The sequence below is a fragment of the Mobula birostris genome, chromosome 16, assembly GCF_030028105.1.
Source record: "Mobula birostris isolate sMobBir1 chromosome 16, sMobBir1.hap1, whole genome shotgun sequence".
In the NCBI taxonomy this organism is placed as follows: domain Eukaryota; kingdom Metazoa; phylum Chordata; class Chondrichthyes; order Myliobatiformes; family Myliobatidae; genus Mobula; species Mobula birostris.
The window spans coordinates 42,638,600-42,652,738 of record NC_092385.1 but is presented as its reverse complement, the minus strand read 5'-3'; the positions used below and the strand labels follow the sequence as shown (position 1 = coordinate 42,652,738).

The 14,139-nt window shown below is 42.1% G+C and overlaps 1 protein-coding gene across 3 annotated transcripts in view; it reads left to right on the top strand.

The window, feature by feature from the left end:
• Positions 1-14,139, top strand: part of LOC140211113 (contactin-4-like) — a 2,284,382-nt gene that overhangs the window by 591,763 nt on the left and 1,678,480 nt on the right. Inside the window, exon 3 of one of the 3 annotated variants that reach the window (XM_072280599.1) lies at positions 11,074-11,205. The exons of the other annotated variants lie outside the window; for them this stretch is intronic. The gene's annotated coding sequence lies outside the window, so the exon portion shown is untranslated. The remainder of the gene's footprint in view (positions 1-11,073; positions 11,206-14,139) is intronic. 3 annotated transcript variants of the gene reach the window in all.

Here is a 14,139-nt window from a genome sequence, read left to right as displayed (position 1 = left end):
TAAGGCAGTGAGAAGTACAGACAGAGTGGAGGCTGTGTCCATAACACTCTGCAGTTCCATGTGGTCACATGCTGAGCAGTTGCCGTACCAAGCCATGAAGCATCCAGATCAAATGCTTGCTATGCTGCATTGATAATATTGGTAATAGTTTGCAGAAACATGCTGAATTTATTTAGCCTCCTGAGGAAGGAAATAAACTGTCTCAGAGATAGAGACAGAGAGATCAAGAAAGAGGAGGGAGGTGTTGGAAGTGGACCAGGTAAATTTGATGGTAGGATGGAAGTTGGAGGCAAACTTGATGATGTAGATGAATTCAGCATGGGAACAGGAAGCAACGCCAGTGCAGTCTTCGATGTAACATAGGAAAATTTGTGGTGTGATACCGGTGTAGGCTTGGAACATAGACTGTCCCACACGGCTGACAAGAAGGTGGAAGAGAGTGATGGAGAAACGGTGGAGAATTCTAGAACATCTGGAAGTCTGACTGATATGGTACTGAAGATAATCAGAGGCTCTTTACATGTGTACTGCCTGTTTCAGCCCATTGAATTTGAAACACATTCTATTCACAGGTGATAGAATCATTCTGTATCATCCATTTTCTTTTTAAGTTATTCAGTTGGTCTACTTGACCCACTTAATAAAATGATGGCATGCAGATTATAGAAAAAAAACAGTATACTCTTTGTCTTCCCATGCTTTTCTAATGAATGAATCTCTTTTATTTACTGCAATAAAGTATTCATAGATAAACATATTTCACAAACCAGAAATAATTTTAGTGGCCATACAAGAATCATTAATTGCAGATGCAGTGCCTTTGGTAAGCTGTTCGTTTTCCCAGTGGGGAGATTTCTTTCCCCGTACCTTTCTCCAGATGCTATACTGACTAATGAATAAATTGAAATCCTTCACAATTTTTTATGCTGTGTTCATAATGACTCCCTGACGTGATATTTTTTCTTACAAGTCTGACTATTTTTTTCCACAGGATTACGGTTCAATGGTGTGTTTTAAAATTTATAGTTCCGTAGATTATTATTTCTATTTTGAAGTGTTAAATTATTACAATATGCAGACACAGTAAAGGCTCAAATTATCAGGTGGAAGGTTTCTATTATCTTCACTAAGGTTATTCTGTCTTCTCACTCTATCTTTCAGAAAAAAATATATACTGTAATTGACTGTTGATGCCTCCTGTAACTGCACAGAATAACCGAGGCTCCAACCAATGTAATACTTTTTTTTTTCCTTTAAGCCATTTATATCAAATTATCTTGGTCTCCTGAACCATTTCAGTGACTGCATTTACTGTACAATGACTCTGAAAGCAGAGCTTTGGTTTTTGTTCACAATGATCAGATCTGACAAGTGACAACAAGTGACTATTTCATACATGAGCCCAACTTTCAATGAAAAGGAGAGAATTTTAATGGTGTACTGCCTTTCACTTTCTCTCTCAAAACATTTGAACATAAGCTAGAGAGACTGTTGTCAACAAATAGTTAGAATTACAGAGACATGGCTCCAGGGTGACCAAGGATGGGAGCTCAACATTCAGGGATATTCAATATTCAGGAGGGATAGACATGAAAGAAAAGGAGGTGGGGTGGCGTTGCTGGTTAAAGAGATTAACGCAATAGTAAAGAAGGACATAAACCGGGAAGATGTGGAATCGATATGGGTAGAGCTGCATAACACTAAGGGGCAGAAAACGCTGGTGGGAGTTGTGTACAGGCCACCTAACAGTAGTAGTGAGGTTGGGGATGGTATTAAACAGGAAATTAGAAATGTGTGCAATAAAGGAACAGCAGTTATAATGGGTGACTTCAATCTACATGTAGATTGGGTGAACCAAACTGGTAAAGGTGCTGAGGAAGAGGATTTCTTGGAATGTATGCAGGATAGTTTTTTGAACCAACATGTCAAGGAACCAACTAGAGAGCAGGCTATTCTAGACTGGGTTTTGAGCAATGAGGAAGGGTTAATTAGCAATCTTGTCGTGAGAGGCCCCTTGGGTAACAGTGACCATAAAATGGTGGAATTCTTCATTAAGATGGAGAGTGACATAGTTAATTCAGAAACAAAGGTTCTGAACTTAAAGAGGGGTAACTTTGAAGGTATGAGACGTGAATTAGCTAAGATAGACTGGCAAATGACACTTAAAGGATTGACGGTGGATATGCAATGGCAAGCATTTTTAAAGATTGCATGGATGAACTACAACAATTGTTCATCCCAGTTTGGCAAAAGAATAAATCAAGGAAGGTAGTGCACCCGTGGCTGACAAGAGAAATTAGGGATAGTATCAATTCCAAAGAAGAAGCATACAAATTAGCCAGCAAAAGTGGCTCACCTGAGGACTGGGAGAAATTCAGAGTTCAGCAGAGGAGGACAAAGGGCTTAATTAGGAAGGGGAAAAAAGATTATGAGAGAAAACTGGCAGAGAACATAAAAACGGACTGTAAAAGCTTTTATAGATATGTAAAAAGGAAAAGACTGGTAAAGACAAATGTAGGTCCCCTACAGACAGAAACAGGTGAATTGATTATGGGGAGCAAGGACATGGTAGACTAATTGAATAATTACTTTGGTTCTGTCTTCACTAAGGAGGACATAAATAATCTTCCAGAAATAGTAGGGGACAGAGGGTCCAGTGAGATGGAGGAACTGAGGGAAATACATGTTAGCAGGGAAGTGGTGTTAGGTAAATTGAAGGGATTAAAGGCAGATAAATCCCCAGGGCCAGATGGTCTGCATCCCAGAGTGCTTAAGGAAGTAGCCCAAGAAATAGTGGATGCATCAGTGATAATTTTTCAAAACTCGTTAGATTCTGGACTAGTTCCTGAGGATTGGAGGGTGGCTAATGTAACCCCACTTTTTAAAAAAGGAGGGAGAGAGAAACTGGGGAATTATAGACCGGTTAGCCTAACGTCGGTGTTGGGGAAACTGCTGGAGTCAGTTATCAAAGATGTAATCACAGCACATTTGGAAAGCGGTGAAATCATCGGACAAAGTCAGCATGGATTTGTGAAAGGAAAATCTTGTGTGACGAATCTCATAGAATTTTTTGAGGATGTAACTAGTAGAGTGGATAGGGGAGAACCAGTGGATGTGGTATATTTGGATTTTCAAAAGTCTTTTGACAAGGTCCCACACAGGAGATTAGTGTGCAAACTTAAAGCACACGGTATTGGGGGTAAGGTATTGATGTGGATAGAGAATTGGTTAGCGGACAGGAAGCAAAGAGTGGGAATAAACGGGACCTTTTCAGAATGGCAGGCAGTGACTAGTGGGGTACCGCAAGGCTCAGTGCTGGGACCCCAGTTGTTTACAATATATATTAATGACTTGGATGAGGGAATTAAATGCAGCATCTCCAAGTTTGCGGATGACACGAAGCTGGGCGGCAGTGTTAGCTGTGAGGAGGATGCTAAGAGGATGCAGGCTGACTTGGATAGGTTGGGTGAGTGGGCAAATTCATGGCAGATGCAATTTAATGTGGATAAATGTGAAGTTATCCACTTTGGTGGTAAAAATAGGAAAACAGATTATTATCTGAATGGTGGCCGATTAGGAAAAGGGGAGGTGCAACGAGACCTGGGTGTCATTATACACCAGTCATTGAAAGTGGGCATGCAGGTACAGCAGGCGGTGAAAAAGGCGAATGGTATGCTGGCATTTATAGCGAGAGGATTCAAGTACAGGAGCAGGGAGGTACTACTGCAGTTGTACAAGGCCTTGGTGAAACCACACCTGGAGTATTGTGTGTAGTTTTGGTCCCCTAATCTGAGGAAAGACATCCTTGCCATTTAGGGAGTACAAAGAAGGTTCACCAGATTGATTCCTGGGATGGCAGGACTTTCATATGAAGAATGGCTGGATGAACTAGGCTTGTACTCGTTGGAATTTAGAAGATTGAGGGGGGATCTGATTGAAACGTATAAAATCCTAAAGGGATTGGACAGGCTAGATGCAGGAAGATTGTTCCCGATGTTGGGGAAGTCCAGAATGAGGGGCCGCAGTTTGAGGATAAGGGGGAAGCCTTTTAGGACTGAAATTAGGAAAAACTTCTTCACTCAGAAAGTGGTGAATCTGTGGAATTCTCTGCCACAGGAAACAGTTGAGGCCAGTTCATTGGCTATATTTAAGAGGGAGTTAGATATGGCCCTTGTGGCTACGGGGATCGGGGGTATGGAGGGAAGGCTGGCGCAGGGTTCTGAGTTGGATGATCAGCCATGATCATAATAAATGGCGGTGCAGGCTCGAAGGGCCGAATGGCCTACTCCTGCACCTGTTTTCTATGTTTCTATGTTTCTATTTAAAACATTGGAGTGAGATAAATAGCCCCTTGTTCTGTTTTTTTTGGATGATTGTTCTTTGAGATGGTGGAAAAGTCATGGATTCATTAAGTAACAGCACACATAAGCAAGCTGTTCACCCCTCTACGTCTGCACCAACATCAAGCTATTTCTATTTTTCCCCTTCTATCTCTGTCAATTTCCTCTACCTCAATTTTCCTGTCTCCTACTCTGCATAAGGAGTAAGTTACAGCATCTAATTATCTTAACAACTGGCAAGTCTTCATCAGCTGGAAAGAAACCTGAACATTGGAGGCTAATACACATAGTCACAGGGAAAATATGTAAAATTCACACCGACAGCACTGCAGATCATGATGGAACATGGGCTATGAGAGTTATGACCTAAATCATGAATTGTGTGACTGGAAAGTTGCTGTCCACCAGAACCATGGAATAGTCAGCAGGTTTGTGAAATCAGCAAAAAGGATAATCCCATCCAAAGCAACACACACAAAATGCTGGAGGAACTCAGCATGTCAGGCAAAATATATGAAGGGATATAAACAGTTTTGGGCCAAGACCTGTTATGTTACTTCTATTTAAACATACCATGGATTATTAAAGAATCATATTCTGAAAGAATTAGAGAACTTTTATATACAGTAATAAACACGTACGTCTTAACCAAGCCACGTGCTGGAACATTCTGGTAATCCCGCACATGCTCAGTGCTCTGTCCAATCATGTACTGGCACACCATTGCACGTGATATCACCACATCTTCCTTTCCTTAAAAAGAAAAAAATAATTAACAATGTTAATCAAAGCAAATACATAATTCAACAAGACTCTATCATCTTTCTGTGGGTTTACGAACACGAGTCGGCCTTCTAAGTGGTACACACAGATCTTCTGTTTCCTTGTTATTATTTACATGCTTTGTCTCATCTGCATCAGTTAACTGAATCTCTGAAGAATCACATCTTCCTTTCCTTAAAAAGAAAAACAAATAACAACATTAACCAATAAACAAGTCTATATCAGCTAACTGAAACTCTGCAGTTGGTTCTTCGCTATCAGTGCCATAACTCTTCTTGTGCTTCTTTTTTTTCTTCTTTTCTGCTTTAAGCTTTTCTTTATGTATCTCAACTAAACTTTTTGGTATACCCTTACATGCCTCCTGGTTAGAATCTGGAATTTCGGGTAAGCAGTTCACGCTATCCTCCTCAGCAATCTATTTCCCTGTTTCTGTTTAGACTGTATCTTTCCTAATTCCTTCCACTTCCATTTGTAATGAAATACGAAAATTCTTTTCTTCATCTAATTCATTCATTAACTGTGAAATCTCTTTTTTTATGCTGAGACTTCATCATTTCAATACAACTTCTCAATTCCTTCACTTGTGGTTTCACTTTTTCCATATACTTTGCCCACAGTGAGCGTTCTTGCTCTAGCCGGTGATTAGACTGAATCTCATATTCTCTTAGTGTCTCTTTCATCATCGCTTGCATTGAAGCAACCTCTTCCTCCCATTGCCTTTTCATATCATCAATTGCCCCCTGTTCGGTCGTCTCAGACACTGCAGCTACTGCTTTTAAATTCTCCATGTCAGCATTTTCATAAAGTGCATCTATATAAAATTCCTCATGGTCATCTTCAATCACTGCATTTACTTGTTTCATTTCATTTTCCTTCTTTCTCCTTCTACAACATCACGAAAAATGATTAACCTTACCGCAGTTGTAGCAAATTCTGCCATATGCGAAACACTGATTTGGGCGATGTTCCTGTGCACAGCGATCACATGACTTCTTTCTTTCCAATGCTGTCTTGCTACCCGTTGGTTTTGTCGATGTATTATTATATTTCTTGATATATTCGTGCTTTTTTACAGTGTTTACATTGCAGTTTTCAACAAAAAGCTCTTCCGCCTGTGACATTACGGTCTCAGAAGCTTTGCAGGTGGCGAAAGCTTTTTCAAAATTTAAATCTTGCTCTCTCAACAGCCTTTCGCTCAGAGCATTATCTCGAATGCCACAAACAAGTCTATCATTAATAAGAGAGTCCGTGAGCAATCCAAACTCACATGTTCTACTACGCTTTCTTAACTCAGTAACATACTGATCAATTGTTTCAGTGGCTCTCTGCACACGTGATTTTTTTTCGTTCATATGTTAAATTACGCTTAGGTATACAAAATACTTCAAGTCTGTCCATTATCGACTTTAAATTGAAATTATCTCTATCTTCAAAGACAAAATTATTATATACCTGTACTGCATCATTCCCGATTACATGGAGCAAATGCGCGGCTTTAGTTGTTCCCGATCTTTCTTCATAATCAATCGCTGATAAGTACAGTTCAAACTGTTGCATGAATATCCTCCAACTTTCAGCTACGTTGCCAGTCAGCTGAAGTTATGGTGGGGGTTGTAAACTTTCCATTTTACCATTTACAGTTCGAACTTTTTTTCTTCATCGTTTTTTTAGCGTGTGCCTGCGTGCGTGCAAGTCTGTGTGTATGCATCTGTGTGCGTGCGTCCATGATGATGGATTTTTCATGGCTTTCTTACAAGGCGCGGAGTGAGAGAGAGAAACTGTGTGGCGTGCCACTCCTCCCACACATTTTTCGCAGTATTTTCCTTTTGTTTTACGAGGTCAAGTTGCGACCTTGACATTCAACCCGGCACGGATGGAAAGCGTACTCGGGGACAGACCTGACGAGTTTCGAACTCGAGAACCTCCGCTCCCCGGTCTGGTGCCAATGTCGTTGCGCCACCAGCCGGCCCTTCCTTTTTTTTCCTCAATTATCTTCGATTCTCAATTCTCTCATATTATTCTTCCAGAACCACTTCTGACACCATGTTATGTTACTTCTATTTAAACGTACTGTGAGTAAAACGTACGTACGTAAAGAATCATATTCTGGAAGAAATAGAGAACTTTTATTTACAGTAATAAACACACACGACTTAACCAAGCCACGTGCTGGAACATTCTGGCAATCCTGCACATGCTCAGTACTCTGTCCAATCATGTACTGGCACATCATTGCACGTGATATCACCAGAAGACCCAACCTGCTTTGCCGGGTGTACTTGAATATTGGATTGGATTGTTTTGAGAAGATTGAACCACCCATGACTTTGTCTGTAAAATTGTTGAACTACTGTTACTTTTAGTTACAATGCAGCTTAAGGGAAAAAGAAAGTGGCAGTAGAATAGATTTAACAACAAAAACAGCAAATGGCAAGGTATGATGTTTCTTTCCAATGTCAAACCAGACAAATATACGATTTATTTATCTTTGTTGCCATTTCTGTTGCTGGCCAAGTTTAATTAGAAAGTACAAATAAATTTCCCAAGATAATTTAAAGGCTATGGGTGGAAAGCTCTTTTACAAAGTGAAAGAGCATCATACATTGAACAGAAATCTTTGGATATTCATATTTTCTCATTCATCTTCTTGCGTAAGAAGTACTACATGGAAATGCAAATTGCTTTTAGCTTTATTTTGTCAGTAAATTCTGACCCTTAATGTTCAAAGCAAGTAGTCCAAGTGTGCAACTGAAGTTAAATCTGAAGGAAGGACTTTCTCAATGGTGTTTATTTGTTTGATATTATATCCTTCAGCATCACTATTATAGCAATGCCTAGATGAGTTTGCTAATTAGTGTCACATTGGCATGTGTTTTCATCATTGAGTCTGCCTAATAGGCTGAGTTTTCATAACATAGCTGTTGGAAATTCTCTTCTACTTCCTCTCCTACATTCCCTCTCATGACCTCTCTGGCTTTCTCATTTGAAGGTGATGTTTGATAAGTTTGCAGTTCCTGAACTCAAAAGGTAATTCATTCTATTGGTGACTTGACTAACATTGGCATATCCATCAGCCATTGATCATTGATTTATTTGTTTGCTGAATGTCACTGTGCACAATTTAATTTCTGGTTTGGACTCCATATCTGTCCTATAACTGCACTTCAAAATAACTCATTGTCCCTGAAAAGATTCAAGATATTTCTGAAGGTAGTGATAATAGGCTACACTGACTCTTGAAACTTCGGCAAACACATGTCCCACTAAGAAAAGTGCTAATTCTGTTGAAAATGAATAACATTTTCTTATTTAAAATAATCAGGGTTGATCATCTGAGGGTCTTTTGCACAAATGCAACTTTTTTCATATGTTTGTTTTTAATTTTATAAATTATATGATAACCCAGTACCCACAAAATCAGTTGTCCTCAGACAAGAGATTATTATTTCAAATTGATAAAAAAGTGTAAAAAAATCATTTAAAATCTATAATATATATGGCATATGAAAGAGTAGAGTGATAACCCTCTTTAAACCTAAAAGCAGTGAATTTTCAACAATATTTACTCTAATTTTGTAGTTGCTCAAAATGTGTCCTAAGTTTTTGTAAACACCATCAGGTATTTATAAAAAAGCAATAAAATCAGGCAACCACATAGTCAACTATATTCCTGAGGACCCCCTTTCCACCCTTCACATCTTCTAAATGCAACAAGGTCAAACAAGCTCCTGTATGTTTGATATTTTTAAAATAATTTTTACATATTTGTAAAATATGTTGGAAAGCGGCCAGTGAGTGAGTGAGCCAGTGAAGGAGTGGAGCTTTGAGGCTTTGACTCGAGAGATTCTGGCAGTTTTGGCAGTTGGTCTGTACAATCAAGTCAATTAAGATTTGAATTGATCAGCAGAAAGCCGTTGATTAGACAATCAAGATTTGAATAGCTCAGACTCAGCAGAAAGCAGCTGATTGGGCAATCAAGGTCAGGTGACCAAACATTTTGAAAAGCTCAAACAGATAAATAGAGGGATAGCTCAAGCGAAGTGGCCAGAGCGTGAGTGGGCCAGTGAAGGAATGGAGCTTTGAGGCTTTGGCTCGAGAGGCTTCAATGAGAAGAGGCGGTGGACAAGCTAGCTCGCAGTTAGTTTTTACAATGTCTCCTGAGACAGTGATGTGCCTCTCATGTGAGATGTGGCAGTCTTGGCAGAACTCCCCTCTCCTGCAGAGTCACATCTGCCAGAAGTGCATACGGCTGGGTGATCTGGAAGATCATGTAAGGAATCTGGAGCAGCAGCTGGATGACCTTCGACTCATAAGGGAGAATGAGACAATCATAGCTGAGAGCTACAGGGAGGTAGTCACACCTAGGCTGTCGGAAGCAGGTTGTTGGGTGACAGTCAGAGGGGGGAAAGCGAAGGTGAGTAGACAGGTAGTGCAGAGCACTGAGTCTGACCCTGTGGTGCAGAAGGGTGGGACGGAGAAGAGGACAGCTGTCATCATTGGAGACTCTATAGTCAGGGGAGCAGACAGAAGATTTTGTGCACGTGAGAAGGACACCCACGTGGTTTGTTGCCTCCTGGGTGCCAGGGTCCGGGATGTCTCTGACCAGGTGCACGACATCCTGGTACGAGGGGGAAAGCAGCCAGAAGTCGTGATACATAGAAACATAGAAACATAGAAAATAGGTGCAGGAGTAGGCCATTCGGCCATTCGAGCCTGCACCGCTATTTATTACGATCATGGCTAATCATCCAACTCAGAACCCTGCCCCAGCCATCCCTCCATACCCCCTGACCCCTGTAGCCACAAGGGCCATATCTAACTCCCTCTTAAGTATAGCCAATGAACTGGCCTCAACTGCTTCCTGTGGCAGAGAATTCCACAGATTCACCACTCTCTGTGTGAAGAAGTTTTTCCTAATCTCGGTCCTAAAAGGCTTCCCCTCTATCCTCAAACTGTGGCCCCTCGTTCTAGACTTCCCCAACATCGGGAACAATCTTCCTGCATCTAGCCTGTCCAATCCCTTTAGGATCTTATACGTTTCAATCAGATCCCCCCTCAATCTTCTAAATTCCAACGAGTACAAGCCCAGTTCATCCAGTCTTTCTTCATATGAAAGTCCTGCCATCCCAGGAATCAATCTGGTGAACCTTCTTTGTACTCCCTCTATGGCAAGGATGTCTTTCCTCAGATTAGGGGACCAAAACTGCACACAATACTCCAGGTGTGGTCTCACCAAGGCCTTGTACAACTGCAGTAGTACCTCCCTGCTCCTGTACTCGAATCCTCTCGCTATAAATGCCAGCATACCATTCGCCTTTTTCACCGCCTGCTGTACCTGCATGCCCACTTTCAATGACTGGTGTATAATGACACCCAGGTCTCGTTGCACCTCCCCTTTTCCTAATCGGCCACCATTCAGATAATAATCTGTTTTCCTATTTTTGCCACCAAAGTGGATAACTTCACATTTATCCACATTAAATTGCATCTGCCATGAATTTGCCCACTCACCCAACCTATCCAAGTCACCCTGCATCCTCTTAGCATCCTCCTCACAGCTAACACTGCCCCCCCAGCTTCGTGTCATCCGCAAACTTGGAGATGCTGCATTTAATTCCCTCATCCAAGTCATTAATATATATTGTAAAAAACTGGGGTCCCAGCACTGAGCCTTGTGGTACCCCACCTGCCATTCAGAAAAGGTCCCGTTTATTCCCACTCTTTGCTTCCTGTCTGCTAACCAACTCTCCACCCACACCAATACCTTACCCCCAATACCGTGTGCTTTAAGTTTGCACACTAATCTCCTGTGTGGGACCTTGTCAAAAGCCTTCTGAAAATCCAAGTATACCACATCCACAGGTTCTTCCCTATCCACTCTACTAGTCACATCCTCAAAAAATTCTATGAGATTCGTCAGACATGATTTTCCTTTCACAAATCCATGTAGGGACCAACGACATAAGCAGGAAGAGGGAAGAGGTCCTGAAGTGTGAGTTTCGGGAACAAGGCAGAAGGCTGAAGAACAAGACCTCAAGGGTAGCATTCTCAAGATTGCTGCCAGTGCTACGTGATAGTGATGGTAAGAACTGAAGGAGATGGCAGTTGAATGTGTGGCTGAGGAGTTGGAGCAGGGAGCAGGGTTTTAGATTTTTGAATCATTGGGATCTCTTCCGGGGAAGGTGGGACAGATCGGATGGGTTGCACCTGAACTTGAGGGGAAGCAATATCCTTGCAGGTAGGTTTGCTAGCATGGTTCGGGAGCGTTTAAACTAATTTGCAAGGGGGATGGGACCCAGAGCGATAGGGCAGTGAAAGAAGTGCATGGGGTAAAGCCAGATCTAACATACAGAGAGGCTTTGAGGAAAGAGAAGCAGAATAAACAGTGTAAAGGTAGTAAGGTAGAAGGGCTGAAGTGTGTGTACCTCAATGCAAGAAGCATCAGGAACAAAGGTGATGAACTGAGAGCTTGGATACATACATGGAATTATGATGTAGTGGCCATTACAAAGACTTGGCTGGCACCAGGGCAGGAATGGATTCTCAATATTCCTGGATTTCAGTGCTTTAAAAGGGATAGAGAGTGTGGAAAAAGAGGAGGAGGGGTGGCATTACTGGTCAGGGATACTATTACAGCTACAGAAAGGGTGGGTAATGTAGCAGGATCCTCTTTTGAATTAGTATGGGTGGAAGTCAGGAACAGGAAGGGAGCAGTTACTCTATTGGGGGTATTCTATAGGCCCCCTGGTAGGAGCAGAGATACCGAGGAGCAGATTGGGAGGCAGATTTTGGAAAGGAGCAAAATTAACAGGGTTGTTATCATGGGTGACTTTAACTTCCCTAATATTGATTGGCACCTGATTAGTTCCAAGGGTTTAGATGGGGCAGAGTTTGTTAAGTGTGTCCAGGATGGATTCCTGTCACAGTATGTGGACAGGCCGACCAGGGGGAATGCCATACTAGATCTAGTACTAGGTAATGAACCGGGTCAGGTCACAGATCTCTCAATAAGTGAGCATCTGGGGGACAGTGACAACCGCTGTCTGGCCTTTAGCATTATCATGGAAAAGGATAGAATGAGAGAGGACAGGAAAATTTTTAATTGGGGAACAGCAAATTATGAGGCTACAAGGTTGAAACTTGCAGGTGTGAACTAGGATGATGTTTTTGCAGGGAAATGTACTATGGACATGTGGTCGATGTTTAGAGATCTCTTACAGGATGTTAGGGATAAATTTGTCCCGGTCAGGAAGATAAAGAATGAAGGAACCATGGGTGACAAGTGAGGTGGAAAATCTAGTCAGGTGGAAGAAGGCAGCATACATGAGGTTTAGGAAGGAAGGATCAGATAGGTCTATTGAGGAATATAAGGAAGCAAGAAAGGAGCTTAAGAAGGGGCTGAGATGAGCAAGAGGGGGGCATGACAAAGCCTTGGTGAGTAGAGTAAAGGAAAACCCTAAGACATTCTTCAATTATGTGAAGAAAAAAAGGATGGCAGGAGAGAAGGTAGGAACAATTAGAGATAAAGGTGGGAAGATGTGCCTGGAGGCTGTGGAAGTGAGTGATATCCTCAATGAATACTTCTCTTCGATATTCACCAATGGGAGGGAACTTGATAGTGAGGACAATATGAGTGAGGTTGATGTTCTGGAGCATGTTGATATTAAGGGAGAGGAGGTGTTGGAGTTGTTAAAATACATTAGGACAAATAAGTCCCTGGGGCCTGATGGAATATTCCCCAGGCTGCTCCACGAGGCGAGGGAAGAGACTGCTGAGCCTCTGGCTAGGATCTTTATGTCCTCGTTGTCCACGGGAATGGTACCAGAGGATTGGAAGGAGGTGAATGTTGTCTCCTTGTTCAGAAAAGGTAGTAGGGATAGTCCAGGTAATTATAGACCAGTGAGCCTTACGTCTGTGGTGGGAAAGCTGTTGGAAAAGGTTCTTAGAGATAAGGTCTCTGGGCATTTAGAGAATCATGGTCTGATCAGGGACAGTCAGCATGTCTTTGTGAAGGGCAGATCGTGTCTAACAAGCCTGATAGAGTTCTTTGAGGAGGTGACCAGGCATATAGATGAGGGTAGTGCAGTGGACGTGATCTGTATGGATTTTAGTAAGGCATTTGACGAGGTTCCACACGGTAAGCTTATTCAGAAAGTCAGAAGGCATGGGATCCAGGGAAGTTTGGCCAGGTGGATTTAGAATTAGCTTGCCTGCAGAAGGCAGAGGGTGGTGGTGGAGGGAGTACATTCAGATTGGGGATTGTGACTCGTGGTGTCCCACAAGGATCTGTTTTGGGACCTCTACTTTTCGTGATTTTTATTAATGACCTGGATGTGGGGGTAGAAGGGTGGTTTGGCAAGTTTGCAGACGACACAAAGGTTGGTGGTGTTGTAGATAGTGTAGAGGATTGTCAAAGATTGCAGAGAGACATTGATAGGATGCAGAAGTGGGCTGAGAAGTGGCAGATGGAGTTCAACCCGGAGAAGTGTGTAGTGGTACACTTTGGAAGGACAAACTCCAAGGCAGAGTACAAAGTAAATGGCAGGATACTTGGTAGTGTGGAGGAGCAGAGGGATCTGGGGGTACATGTCCACAGAACCCTGAAAGTTGCCTCACTGGTGGATAGGGTAGTTAAGAAAGCTTATGGGATGTTAGCTTTCATAAGTCGAGGGATAGAGTTTAAGAGTCGCGATGTAATGATGCAGCTCTATAAAACTCTGGTTAGGCCACACTTGGAATACTGTGTCCAGTTCTGGTCGCCTCACTATAGGAAGGATGTGGAAGCATTGGAAAGGGTACAGAGGAGATTTACCAGAATGCTGCCTGGTTTAGAGAGTATGCATTATGATCAGAAATTAAGGGAGCTAGGGCTTTACTCTTTGGAGAGAAGGAGGATGAGAGGAGACATGATAGAGGTGTACAAGATAATAAGAGGAATAGATAGAGTGGATAGCCAGCGCCTCTTCCTCAGGGCACCACTGCTCAATACAAGAGGACATGGCTTTAAGGTAAGGGG